Source organism: Eleutherodactylus coqui, chromosome 4, assembly GCF_035609145.1.
Source record: "Eleutherodactylus coqui strain aEleCoq1 chromosome 4, aEleCoq1.hap1, whole genome shotgun sequence".
Classification (NCBI taxonomy): domain Eukaryota; kingdom Metazoa; phylum Chordata; class Amphibia; order Anura; family Eleutherodactylidae; genus Eleutherodactylus; species Eleutherodactylus coqui.
In genome coordinates, this window is record NC_089840.1 from 143,630,801 (window position 1) to 143,645,493 (window position 14,693).

General features: G+C 39.2%; 1 long non-coding RNA gene across 1 annotated transcript in view; it reads right to left on the bottom strand.

The window, feature by feature from the left end:
* Positions 1–245: 245 nt before the first annotated feature.
* The window catches only part of LOC136624750 (uncharacterized), a 580,533-nt gene continuing 566,085 nt past the window's right edge, over positions 246–14,693 (bottom strand). The window contains exon 3 of the long non-coding RNA XR_010792420.1: positions 246–384. This is a non-coding gene — a long non-coding RNA (uncharacterized lncRNA). The remainder of the gene's footprint in view (positions 385–14,693) is intronic.

Below are 14,693 nucleotides of genomic sequence, written 5' to 3' on the forward strand. Positions count from 1 at the left end.
ATATAATTTATAGTTATTAGTTCCCACAGATACGTAGAGTTGAGCCGCGGCAGATATACAGCTCACTCTGCTTAAGGCGTGCGTACTCTGAAAGTTTATTCACTTTGGTATAGTTCTAATACAGGAAAGGAATACGTCATTAGTCACGGGGGTTAATCTCATTGGGTTAGAAAAACATAAAGAATGATATATTGTTCAGCAATCAGTGTAATGAGAATATATCTGTTATGTTTTCAAGTGTCTGTTTCTCCCAGCGTTATCTGGTCCTCCCTTGTATTCACTTTGTGATTCAGGTGGCTGTAGCACAGTCAGTTCCTTTGTCCAAGTTTCCGAATGGAGGTGTGGGAGGGTTTCTTCTGATAAGAACTGTGTCCAGACTTGTTTCTCATGAAAAAGAACAGAGGCACATCATTAGACATTGTACCGAATCTCATGCTCTAAAGCTATTTCTGCTTGAATTATTGTTTCACTACACACAAGCTTATTTACATCTTATAATGCTCCATTTTGTATCTAGCGGCCATTTTGAGACAGATTCTTCCATTTTATGGACCTGTACTTTCTCAGGTCCAATATGGTCGCTCTGTAATACTGAATAATGGAAGAGGACCCAAGGTTACTGTTTTTCTAGTGAATGTAGAGGATATCTCTCCTAACCCTGAGATTCCTTTTTCCCCAGATGAAGGGCAAAAGTGTGGATTGGATTTCTTTAAAATAAGAAATTGGAAGGAAAATAGGGACATTGCAAAATAGGTATAGTATTTTGGGGAGGATTATCATTTTAATGGCTGAGGTTCTGCCCAACAAGGAAATCCCAAAGGGACGAAGGTAAGTTTCAATATATGCCTAAGTAGGGAAAAGTGTCCTCAGTGCAGCAAAATTTGTATTTCTTTGGAGGAAAGATTACACATATTTTGATATCTATATTTAGAATTAGAGATTTGGATTTCTTAATTTTGTAATAAGAGATCTCAGAGAATGTGTTAATTATGATATTTATTGCTGGTAAGGATAGAGTTGGGTTTGTAAAGGTTAGTATGATGTCACAAGTGTATAGGGCAATTTTATATTCTCTAGCACCTACCTGGTTTCCTGAAACATTCGTGGTTGACGTGACGTGTACCACAAAAGGTTCCATTAACAGAGCAAATAATAATGGGGACATGGGACAGTCCTATCTAGTACTATTACTGTTTGAAAAGGTTTTGGACTTAACGTTTGAGGAATAAACACGGGCATGGAATAGGCGAGGGATATAAGGACATTATGGCAGATAGGAAATTCTCCCCCGAACCTAAACCTCTCAGGGACGGCTTTTAAGTAACCCCAATGCACCCTGTCGAATGCCTTCTTCGCGTCAAGTGATAGGAGCAAAGAGGGGGCCGATCAGATTCAGCTAGTTCCACCAGATTGATAAATCTCTTGGCAGTATCTGAGGTTTGTCTGTTTTTAATGAACCCCACTTGATCATTTTGAATTAGGCGTGGTAAAATACTGTTAAGCATTGAGGCCAGGATTTTAGGGAAGATTAACACGTCGGAGTTAAGAAATGAGTTGGCCTGAAATTTGCAGGGGTAATATGCTGTTTACCCACTTTAGAGAGTGTAATGATCAAGACACTCAGCATCTCTGGAGAAAGAAATCCCACTTGGGTAGCATAATTAAAAATCTTTAGGAGATATGGGGCTAGAACATTTGCAAATGTTTTGTAATATTGGTTAGCTAGGCCATCAGGTCCAGGTGACTTATTTAGTTTTAAGGAAGCAATAGTGTCTAGGATTTCTGATGTGTAGATCTCTTTGTTAAGAAACATAGATTATGATTCAGAGAGGAGAGAGATATTGTTTAAGAATTCTTGAATGAGCTGCTGGTTGGGATATGTGATGTTCTTGTCATCTTTTAATTTGTAGAGGGATTCATAGCAGTGTGCAAATTGCTCTGGTATTTCACAAGGATTGATAATTCTGTTGCTACGAGAATCATATAGGAATGGAATTCCAGTTTTCGTTTCATTGGCTTTAATCCTTTTAGCTAGGAATTTTAAGGCCCTGTGTCATGAACCCTTTCGCTATAGTTCATGAGCTTGGATTTGCAAAGATAAAATGCATTTTTATTTTGCATGAGTTTATACAAACAGAACCGTGATTTTTCCAGATTAAGCAAAGTTTTGTCATAAAAATTGTTTTTGTTTAAAACCTATAGCTGCTTAATATGTAACAAGAGGTCATCTATTTCTTTCAGGCCGGGCTCACATGGGCAGACCGAATTCCGCATGGGTGAGGGCTGCAGCAGATACTGGATGTGAGCCTTCTCTATTGCAGATGACTGCAGTGGCTCGCCGTTGGTCATGCGCACTACAGGTTGTCTTTTTTCAATATTTGTATTTCCTGCGCGATCCCATATCGATGATGCAAGTGCCCGTGGCCCATATTGCACATTGACTTCAATCGAGGCCGTCCACAGGGAGTTTGCAGCAAAAAAAGAGCACACTGCGATTTTATCTCCACTCGTGGAATATGCAATTCGTATCCGTAAAAGTAACTTAAAAAGCAATTTTACATGCTTTTTAATGCCGTGTTGTGTCACAGATTCTGTAATTGAAATCCAAATCCACCTGTGTGCACCCAGCCTTTATCTTTTTTTTCTTTTTGTATGCTGCTTTCTCTTATCATAGCTTTATGGGCACACTAGGCAGACAAGATTGAGGTATCATCAATATCATTTAAAGAGAATTAATCCTCCAAATGCTTTCATTCGAAAAATCCAAGTTATTGAGAAGGTAGTTGTTAAGTCTCCAAGGTGATAATGGGCCTGTTAAACACCACATTAATAGCCAAGGAAACAGGGGCATGGTCAGACCAGGTTATAAGACCTAATAATATCAATTATCCAGAGATAAACCAGAAGCCCAATAGTGATTAACAGCATGAGAGAGTGAAGTGAAGTGAGAAAATCCTCTTTATATTCAAGAGAAGAAAAAGGAGTAATAAAAGGCATGGGGCAGATAAGCAAAGTCATCAAATATATTAGTATAGCTTTTGGAACATTTAAGAATCCTGAAAAGTCACCACTTATAGTTGGAACAAGAAATGTGGTGTAGGCAATTAGGAGGCAGTTCTCCATTTGTGTAGGGGTCTTGGAGAAATGTTTTTGTGGACTTTGGACCATTCCTGGTTAAAAGATGGAGGTTGTTTTTTGGGGGAAGATTTAGCTTCTTCTTTAGGCAAGGGACCATTTTGAAAGCGCACCTTTTGCTTGTTTGGGTAAAGAAATCACATGGGAGGCTCTATTTTTGAAGACCAGAAGTTTCACAGGGAAGCCCCACTTATACAGGGTTTTTTCCGCTCTCAGGACCTTTCTGAAACTTGCAAATTCTCTTCTCCTGGCAAGTGTAGTAGGAGAGAGCTTTGCAAACAATGACATCTGGTGAAGGTGGTCTGGAAGGTCTTTGATCTGTGATGATAGTGTCTTTAAAATGAAAGAAGTGCAGTCTTGCAAGAACATCCCTGGACACAGCAGCTGGTAGGTTTTTGAGTTTAGGCACCCTATGAGCTTTGCCAATCAGGATATCGGATTGTGGTGCACTAGGGATGAACGCGACAAAGAGATTAGTGAGGAATTCAACGAGTTGTGAATTGTTTATGGTTTCTGGGATGTTTCTGAAATGAATGTTGTTCCTCTTTGATCTGTCCTCTACATCCCCCAGCCTCAATTTAATTAGAGCGATGTCATTTTCTGCTTCGTTAAGAGCATCCACCAGAGTATTGTGAGCTATAGCAAAGTCTTCCATTTTTTCTTCAAAGTGAGGTGCGTTCACCTATATCTATAATATCGTTATGGATGGAGGAAACCACTTCTTTAATATCTTTCTGTATTGTTTTTTTGAGATCTGGAAACACGGTTTTCAGGATCTCTGGTGAGATATGCTCTAAATTTATATTGATTTGTCGAGGTGATCTAGCATGGAGAGTTTCCATCTTTTTTATTTGGAGAGTGAGATATTTGACCCGCAGTGATCGGTTCAGTTGGATTGGAGTTCATTTTATCTTGATGAGATGGAACAATTTAGGGCTTGCAACCCTCTTGTTTGGGAGAACTGTAATAGAGGGAATGAAGGAGTCATTGGCAGAAGCTAAAGCTAATGGATCTGAAGGAAACAAAACTCCCGTCTAAGATAAATAAAGAATTAAGGCTGAGTGTGCGTGCTTTAGGCCGTTATAGATAGATCTTCAACTATATATTTCTTTAGAAATTGGTAGAGGCTGGTTTTAGAGTAGTAAGGTGAACGTGCCAGCCAGGTCAAGGGCCTCGGATGGCAAGAGGGATCCACAGTTGGCAGTCCCTGTATTCACCATGGAAGGAGGAAGCAGGAATCACCACAGTCCAGTGAGAAGGAGGACCGGGGCTCAATTGGACAGCAGAGGCCAGAGGTGCTGAGGTTTTAGTAGACTGCAGTAAGCTGCTAGCCAGGATCTTGGCTCGGCACTAAATTTGTAGCTCAAGAGGCACTTACCTAGGATGAGGAAGGCTAAGATATTGCCTCGTGAATCTTTTTGGTGTCGGAATGTGGGATGCCCAGGATTGCCACAGGGGTACCTGGAGCAATGGAGCCGTGCATCCGCTCTCGCTAGATGCTAAACCACACCCCCAGAATTGTCCTTTTTCAATTTTTACCAGGCACAGCTTTGTGCATTTTCCTGGAGCTATGCTTAGTACTACAGCTTTTTACAGGTCATTTCTAGTCAAGGAAACAGAGCTAAGCTGCAATACCAGGCACAAACACTACAAAATGCTACAAATCTATGCCTGACAAACAAGGAAGGAGGCACAATGCTTACTTGCATTTCAGACTCCTGCTGATTGGTGGGTGTGCTGGGAATTAGACCACCACAAAACTGATATTAATCACCTATCCTAAGGATAAGCTATTAATTTCAAAGTAAGAAAAATCCTTTAAACATTATTTATCTAAAAATTCTAGGGATGGAGCTTAGTTATTGAATGTATGGGTCTGGAAATTTGTACTTTCTTTGTTCCATTGTCCTTTGCTAAGAAATCCTGTGCAGTTTGCTGATAGTTTAATTTGGTCCCAAATCACCATCCACATAAAAAGTGAAATATGAATTACCACAACAACTCAAACTAGTATGTGCACATTGATTGTTCTTTGTTATTGATGAAGACTGTTCTACTGGAGCATGAAGTATTGTCATGGGGACACTGAATCAGAGGAGCTACATATTTCAAGTCTAAAATTTCCATAACTGGTACTGTACATCCACACAACAAGAAAGGTAGTGGAAAAAAATTGTCATATCTTGATGTGACTGTGCAGTCAGACGCTTTTATATATTTCTGGCACAGTAAGACTGGAATCACGTGTAGTTTTTGTTGCCAATTGAAGTCGTTTTTGATGCAGTTTTTTTTAGCCAAAGTGAATGCAAAGAGGAGGAAAAGTGTAAAGAAAAACTTGAGATTTCTCTAATCTTTTATAACTAATCCTCTGCTTGGCTCAGGAAACTGTATCAAAAACTGCATCTTAAACTGCGAAAAAAACTGCATGTGTGATTTCAGTCTAAATGTTTGCTTATGTTTGTGCTACATCTGATTATAGCTACTGCAAAAAAATGTTTTCCTGAAATAAACTCAAGGTCAGCAACAACTTTGAAACTTGTCTAGAAAATAACATTAGTAAAAAGGATACTGAATATCTCTAAGTAGTAACCGGAAAATTTTGATACCAAATTGTTTTGTTTCCTCATGGGAGCTGTCTTGATTCTGCTCCACGGATGGATTACTTTCCTGTCCCATTTTACAAATTGGTCTATTGATTAATTAAGCTTTTGCATTTACTTGTGCATTTTAAGCTAGCCACCTTCCCTATCTCATCCATCCTTGTCTGGCTCTCGTGACTCATTCATCTTTGGCTATAAGCTTCTGTTTGGTTATTCATTTTTTTGTTTCTTATTGTATGCGTGATGATCCTATCAATGACACATTTGATCTTAAAAATGCAGATAGAGTTCCATGTATCAATTTACTGGATACAACACATTTAACCTGACAGCAAACAGTCACATACAATCTTGGTTGATGCATCAGGATGCTGTAAAGACAGGTCTGTTTGGTTGGTTTAACACGCATAGGCACATTGTTAATTACATTGTTATTATACAAATCCCTTGGTGTTGCTGTCTAACTTTGACCTTGACTAAGTCTTATCTTCACTATGTATTTGTTATGATAACAAGATGTGTATAAATTCTTACATCTGATACAAACTCTTGAAATTATCAATTGGTCAATGTTAATTCTACAAACCTATACTTATTTCAAGGCAAGGTGGGCACTGAGCCTTTTAGCTGGTGCCTTTTCCTGACTACAGGAGGTCAGCATTCTTGCAGGAGTGTTATTCATCCTGGCACCTCTATATTAACATTTTAACATCATCTTATGTATTGCACTCTCTGTACACTATAAGTAACTGTCACCACTTTACGCATATCACATTGGTGGTGAAACAAGAATGAGCACAGTTTAATTTGCAAGCTGCAGAACATTTTTTAATAATCTCTTAAACACTCATAAAAAGGGCCTAGGTTGGAAGAGGTAAAAATCTACATCATGATGTCAGACTCTTTTCTGTTGTACCATTCCCCAGCATGTGGGAATAAGATTGCCAGGACACCGCCATGGGTACAGGCTACATACACTTACTGTATCTCTCACCAGTCTCTTAGCAAGGTCAGGTGGTACCCGGTGTGAATTTTTTTTTGTCACTCCCCCCTTCCTTCCCCAATTTTGAAATTATTTAAAGACGGAAAAACAAGATACTTACATTTGCAAGTGTAATTTTCATTTTTTTTAATTGAACATTGTGAGCACCAACGCTTAAAACCTTTGTCTCCTAACACCGCTCTCACACAGCAGTGCTGGAAAGCACCGATTTCAATCGCAACGTTTTGCTGGGATTTTACTTTCGATCGGCTGCAGCTCCCTGCGGCTGACGGTTTGGTTTAGCTTACCACATCATTGATGAGGTGAGCAAAACGCAAAATATAGAACAGACTCCGCTCGAAAATCACAGTGCTTTTGAACAGATGTCTGCTAGGCTCCCATTGAAAACCATGGGAGCATTATACTGTGATTAGTGCAGCGCTCACAACTCATCTGTGTGAAAGCAGCCTAACTTTGTTCTCTACAAATTTGGAAATTGCATCATGAAAATCAATTGCTTTCGGTACTCTGTTTTCAATTGACAAGATGGCTAAGCCAAAGAGCCGAGCCTGACTCATAGTGGACCTAAGAGCTCTTGATTAATTTTAATTTTGAAAAACTCCTCACATATGATGCTACTGATACACATAATGTTAACAAGAATTTTAACCCCTTAGTGACCAGCCTATAGTGTGTTTACATCCTGCATCTGCAGGACATGTATGAAGTGAGATTGTGATTGTGATTGTGATTCTGACAGCGGCATTTAAATCCCCCGAACGAAGTTCATGGGTTTCATACGGATCCCGTACGATTAGATCCCAGGGAGCAGTGCGGGTATCATGACAGCCAGGAGCCTGTGGGGTGGCTTGATAGAATGCCTGCCCAATCACAGTATGATGTAATGCTGTGGCATTACATCATACTGCAGGACCAACTAAAGCAGCACAAGTCCCTCTGGGGACTGAAAAAAAAAGGAAAAATAAGATCAATAAAGTTGATTATTATTAAAAAAAAAAGTAATAAAAGTTTTGAAAAAACTCTTTTGTCATATTTATAATGAAAGAATCTAAATGATAAAACAAAATACATATTTCATATAATTGTGTCTGTAAAAGTCCGATGAATCAAAGTAATGTATTATTGACCCGCCACAATGAATGTCGTCAGAAAAAAAAAATACAATAAAAAACAATCAAACAGTGGTAAGTATTTCAAAATGGTACCAACACTAACTACCGGACGTCAGCAAAAAACAATCCCTCGCACAACTATGTCAACGGAAAAATAAATAAACTATTGCGTGCAGAAGATGGCGGCAGAAAATAATTTAAAAAAATTTAATGTCTTTGAAAAAAATACAAGTGGTACTATATAAGTTTGGTATCGTAGTAATCGTACTGACCCATAGAATAAAGTTATCATTTTATTTTTGTTGCAGTTTGTGCGCCGTAGAAACAAGATGCACCAAAAGATGGCTGAATCTTATTTTCATTTTATGCCACTCAAAATTTTAAAAAGATTTTCATTATATAGCGCATTAAATAGTATAATTGTATATGAGTACAACTCATCCCGCAAAAAACAAGCCCTCACACAGCTACGTCAAAGGATAAATAAAAGAGTTACGATTTTTTAAAAGGGGGGAGGAAAAAACAAAAATGGAAAAAACAAAAGGACCGCTTCATTAAGCTGAAGTCGGATTTAGTACAGAATCTGAAAGTTCATATTCAACAACAAACTATGGGTGTAGTGGATTTCCCAGGTGGCCATCCATTCAGGACTTATTCCCACGAGTGTGTTATGCGTGTAATTTTACACATGTAATACACATTTCAATGCGTTCATTCACAAGAGCATAATTTTTAATGTGATGTGAGATTGTGTGAAAAAAATACACGGAATGTCCTCATGAAATATATTGGTTCTCAAGTGCCATGGCTCAGCCAATCACTGCAGGGCTTGATGAACCGATCACAGCCATTTAATGCAATGGCTGTGATTGGCTCATCGAGCACTGCAATGCTTGGCTGAGCATCGGCGCTCGAGTATTAATCAGAGACAGCACTTCCTGGAGGCACGACTTTTGAACCCCCTCACCAAGAAGCGCAGGCACATGTGTCGGAGCTTCAGAAGGAGAAATGCGGTGGAGCGGACAGCACCTGTTAGGTAATGTATTGCTTTTTAATTTTTTTTAATGCATCTAGGGCTTATTTTAGAGATAAACAGTACTACTTCCTACTGTAAAAGGTGCATTACACCGCATGAAAATGTGGTTTTCGTACAGTGCGATGCAACAGAAAGAAAGGGAAGCATGGGCTACAAAACACCGCAAATCGCGGCAATATTCAGCAAAACATCGCTAATGTGAAGGAACCCATTGGAAAGCATGGGCTTCACAGACATGCGATTTGTAGCGCTGTCACACTGCGAGAAAATTGTGTGAAAGCAGCCTAACAACCACAAAGAGGTTGCAACACACAGGCCATATTGGCATTAAAATATTATGAGCATTTCCTTTAAAAGGGAATGTATCACCGTGAAAAACCCCTGGGACTACTATAACCTATGGCTAGCTGAGGAGACACACATTCCAGTTATGTAATTCTTGTCTCTAAACTCACTTTCATTCCTTCTTAGTAAGCAATGAGATAATTATTGCTATGTATGCAAATAGAGCACCTAGGAGTCCGCTGTACTATTTTCTGAGTTTAAGACTCTCTGGAAATCATTACAATGCTGTATACGGGCTTATGTGGGGGAGTGAAAGTGAGTTCAGAGATCGCTTTTTCAATCAAATATTGTTTTGGAAATTTTACATAAATAACAACAAAGAATAAAAACTAAAATACCCCTCCAAAACTAAATTCCTCCTAACCCTTCCTCTGTAATTACATCACTGTACATAGATCTTTGTGTTGTAAAAAATATGGTGAGAAAGTATATACACTCTTCCATTAACAGGAATGTGATATAATATAAACAACTCTGAAAAGAATAAAGATGCCAAGTATTACTATTTATACTTCCAGTATTACCAGAGGAAGGACAACATTCTATTACAAATTAAGGTAGATGAGTTGTCTATCCACCATGACTAGATATTTTCAAATTTCTTTGTTGTTGCTCTTTTCATATATATATGTTTTACCATACCCATAAGCCAATTAAATTTGTTAATAAATTATCTGCTTGTTGACGGGGAGTCCTGCTTCTATTTTCTGCCTACCAATTTGTGAGCTAAGTGTAATAATCTAGCTAAAGAGGACAAGTCCTCCACATATCTCAAAACACAAGCATATGGTGTTGAAGGAACAGGTAAATTATAGACAGAATTTATTAAATAAATCACACCCTTCCAAAATTGTTAGTCCAGAACAAGTCCACATCATATGTAGAAAATAAGCAGAGGGAGCATAACGACGATTGCAAAGAAAAGACTCTTTGAGCCCAATGTTATGTAGGAAGAGTGGGGATTTATATATTGTGTATGTATCAAAAATTCATATGAGATCCTATGACCTTAACTGAAAGAGAGCTAAGGGATTCTTTCCAGTATTTACCGCCACTGCCCTTCCTCCAATGGGCCCAGATCTCTTTCCCATTTTGTTTTTATGCCCACAGGCGCTGAATCATGGACAATACAAGTTGGTATAATCTTGAAATGAGACCCTTTGATCTTTGCCTCCTCTACCATAATTATAATTGGGTGGTTAGTTACTGACAGAGATCCCCCAGCTTCAATTACATGTAGAAGCTGCAAATGTTTATAAAATTGGGTATGTGGTAAATTAGCTCTTCCTGTAAAATCGAGAATGCTCTCAGATGTCCTTCTGCCAGGATATCTGATATACATTTTAGGCCTTTAAGCTGTCCAATCTGCAAGGTTTTATGCAGAAAGAAATTTAAAAAAACCAAGACATATCCCAGATTGATGTTACCTGAATACAACCCTGGATGCTAATCATATATCGTAATTTCCACCATATCTTATGTATCCTATGTGGTGTAGATAACCTGTTGAAATGAAGTTTAAATGTTTGTTCCTCTAAAGCTACTAACAAAAGAGTGTTCCAATATAGCTTTTCTGGAGTTTGAGCAGATTAACCACCATCCCCAAAGATGTTGTAATTGAACTGCCAAATAGTATATTTTTGGGTATGGGACTGCCAACCCCCCTCCAATTTACTCCACTGTACAGTTTACTCCACTGTACTGTACGATTTAATCCTTGTGCTAACCTTACACCATAGCAAATTCCAAAATAAACTACCAATCTAATAAAAAATAGCTTGTGATATCCATATAGGTGAATCATGTAATTCTTATAACAAATGGGCATCCAAACCATTTTGATGAGAGTAACACATACCACTACTGAAAGTGAAAGTTTACACCAAACAATCAACTTATGTTTACATTTCAGCAGGAGTGGGTCTATATTTAGGGATATAAATCTAATAGGGATATAGACACCTGTATACCTAAGTATTTAATAACTTTAGCAGCTATAAAGGAGATGAGCCTATAGGAATCAAGCATCAAAGGGTCATTGCCTGGTTTCAAGGTAACTATCACCATGGCTTCTCGCATTGTTTCTGGGAGATATCCTGTCAAAAAAGCATTTTGTAATACCCCTAGAAGCTCTGGAAGATGCTAGTCTCCAAATTTCTTATACATTTCTATGGACAAGCCATCCGAGTCCAAAGCTTTATTCTTAGCAATAGAAGCAACAGCCGTCTGAAACTCCACTTCTATTGGAGAATCAAGGGAGTTTTGCATCTGATAATGTTGGACAAAAAACAGTGTTTAGAAATGAAGAAATCTGCTCTTTAGTCTTTTGTAATTTAGAATTATGCAGATTGCTTTAAACATTCTGGAAAACAGCAAGAAATTCATTACTCACTCCTTATGTATGGAATACAGGATGCACTCAACTGTGACATATCTCATTAGTTTCCCCCAAGTGGCCATTTTTCTCCCCTTCCTTATAATAATGTTGCTAATAAAAAAAATATATTTTCTTTTCAGCCATTTTAATGGTATATACCTGTAAATCTTTACATGTCTTTATTCAATATACCTTACTGATGTCTGTCAGCTGGTTAATAAAAAAGTGTTTCAGTTCCTGACACCAATTTACAGAGTTCCTCTCCTATTTGCTGGGTCTCGGTCTTAAAGGGGTTGTCTCGCGGCAGCAAGTGGGGTTATACACTTCTGTATGGCCATATTAATGCACTTTGTAATGTACATCGTGCATTAAATATGAGCCATACAGAAGTTATTCACTTACCTGCTCCATTGCTAGCGTCCCCGTCGCCATGGATTTGTCTAATTCTGATGTCTTCTGGCGTTTTTAGACGCGCTTGCGCAGTCCGTGCTTCTGGCTGGTGAATGGGGCGCTCGTGCCGGAGAGCTGGTCACCGCGTCGTCATCGTAGCTCCGCCCCGTCACATGTGCCGATTCCAGCCAATCAGGAGGCTGGAATCGCAATGGAACGCACAGAGCCTATGGTGCACCATGGGAGAAGACCCGCGGTGCACCATGGGAGAAAACCACAGTGCATCCCTGGGAAAGGACCGGCGGCCATCTTAGGCAGACGATTTTTAAAACTTCACATTTCGTCGGATCGGTGAGTAGCAAGCGGTTTAAAAACCACTTTAAATTGCTATTTTATGCCGGGGGGTGACAGGGGGAATGGGGTAAAGTAAAATTTTGATGTTTGCCGCGAGACAACCCCTTTAATGCTAATAATATTCTGTATCAATAAATGCTCGAGGGAGGCCTTCATAAAATTACAGACCACCACAGAATCTGTCAAACACATATTGAATGTAAACCTTTCTGAAATATGCTGGGCAATATCATCAAGAAGTGGAATCCAAAACGGGTTTAGCTTCGGGAGCGTGGCTAAGCGTGAGGCGAAGAGGACGCAAAGAAACCTTACTCCTCTGTTTAAAAACTTTTTAAAGTAATTTATCCCTGTTAGTGGGCCTGGACTTCCCCACTAGTGGCTTCCTATATTCTCCTTTACCTTCCCAAACAGCTGAAGGGGCTCCTCAGCAGTATGCTGCTGTACTTGCTTGTCCAGATTAGGAGGACTGTGGCCTAGACTAGCCTATGGTGGTCAGAGCTGCTTTGTAACTTCCCGGGGACAACGGGAGTCTGCAGACGGGATCCCCCGTGCCTCACCACAGATCACTTAGTTGCCTGGACTGACGGCTGCCATATAGTTACTCATGCTGCACCTGTTGCTATCCCCACACCAGGCTTTCCTTGTTCCAACAAGTGCTTAAGGTCTTTTGTTGTGGCTGCAATCCATGGCCATTGGATCTCTTGCAGGAGACACATAGCATAAGGTCTCAGGTGGTACTGTGTGGATTCATTTTGACAAGACCTTCTACTGTTTGGAATTAAAGAGGCCATACACCCTTTTCCCAGTGCTAGACAAACCTGTGTCCCTTTTCTTGGATATTTGACTCTTTCTAACACAGTTTGGTGTTTCTTTTTATATTGACATTAGGCCTTAATTCTTGCTTAGTAGATGTTTACACTCAATAAGGCTTATCGTCTACATCAATTCTATAAACTTGCATAAAGACATAAAGTCATGGTTGACTGAAACCTGCTTTCCAGATCATATAGTAGCCTGCTTGATATTACTACCTGTCTTTTTCAACAGCAGAAATATGGTCATTTAATGCAGGGCTCTGTGTTCATGGTTCTAAAAAAATGGCAACTTTCTTTTTTTGCCTCACTTTTCTTATTCAATTATTGATTTGTTCTTGTGGGGCACTGAGGGATTGAATGAGGTTACAGGGACTGAGATCCGGACCACTACCTGGTGTCTTTGTCACTAAACAACAGATTCCCCCACTTTCCATCTTTTCCATGGAGACTCAATAAATATATTCTTTCAAACTCAGAATATGAATATAGCTTGAAAATGAGTTGGAAATGTTTTTTACTACTAATGCCTTGTCAGTTCCTAGTGTTTTGTCAGTGTGGTATTCCCACGAAGCCTATATGAGAGGCCTTTTCTTAAAATATTGTTCTAGAGCTAAAAGGAAGAGTTTACTCTCCTGATATCCCTAATTAACACTAGTAATTCTCTAAACAAGGTTAACCCTATGCCCAATAGAACTGTAGAAATATTTAAATTGCGTTCCAAGCTAAAAAGCCTTTTGGTTGTAAGGCATGATATTACCTTTCAGAAAATAAACATGCAATTTTATACACATGATAATTGTACTGGAGTGCTGTTAGCTAAAGAACTTAAGAGTTTTAAATCTAAGGAGAGAATTAGATTTCTTCTAGGCTTTGAAGGGCAAAAGATTACTCACCCTCAAGAAATTGCTAATGCATTTGCCTCATATTACTCTTCCCTTTAAAACTTAAAACAAGATATTGTAAGGGGTTAATCTTGTTTCTAAGCTACCAAAATAGTAAGAAAAATAAATGTATGCCTTAGATAGTGAAAGCGGGAACCAGGTGGTCAGGAAATAGTTTGTCTCAGACATCCAAGGTCTGCTTATCTGTCCTTCTCCCCGGACTTAGTGTACCAAGGACATTTGTGGTAAAGTAACAAGATGCTCTGTTTCAAGTTTTTCTCTTTACAATAGCTCATTAAGAAGGAATGTATTCTTGCAATTATTTGCTGACAAGACAAGCCCTTCCTGACTGGGCAGTGGTCTATGATCTATATAATATGATGTTTTTGCTTCAATAAACTAGAAGCCATTTTGATCACACTCTGTCTGGTCAGCGTGTCTTCTCCGAGCGCTCGTTGATTGCTTATACCAATTTGGACCTAGGCAACATTAGCATCTGGTCCCCCTTGGAAGGACCCCCGACAGTTACTTGGCGCCAGAACATGGGGCGGAGTTTATTCTTTACCTGCAGCCGATATCTGACGACGCCAACTGCCAACACCACGGGACCAGGATCACGGGACCCCAGACTCCAAAAATCACCGG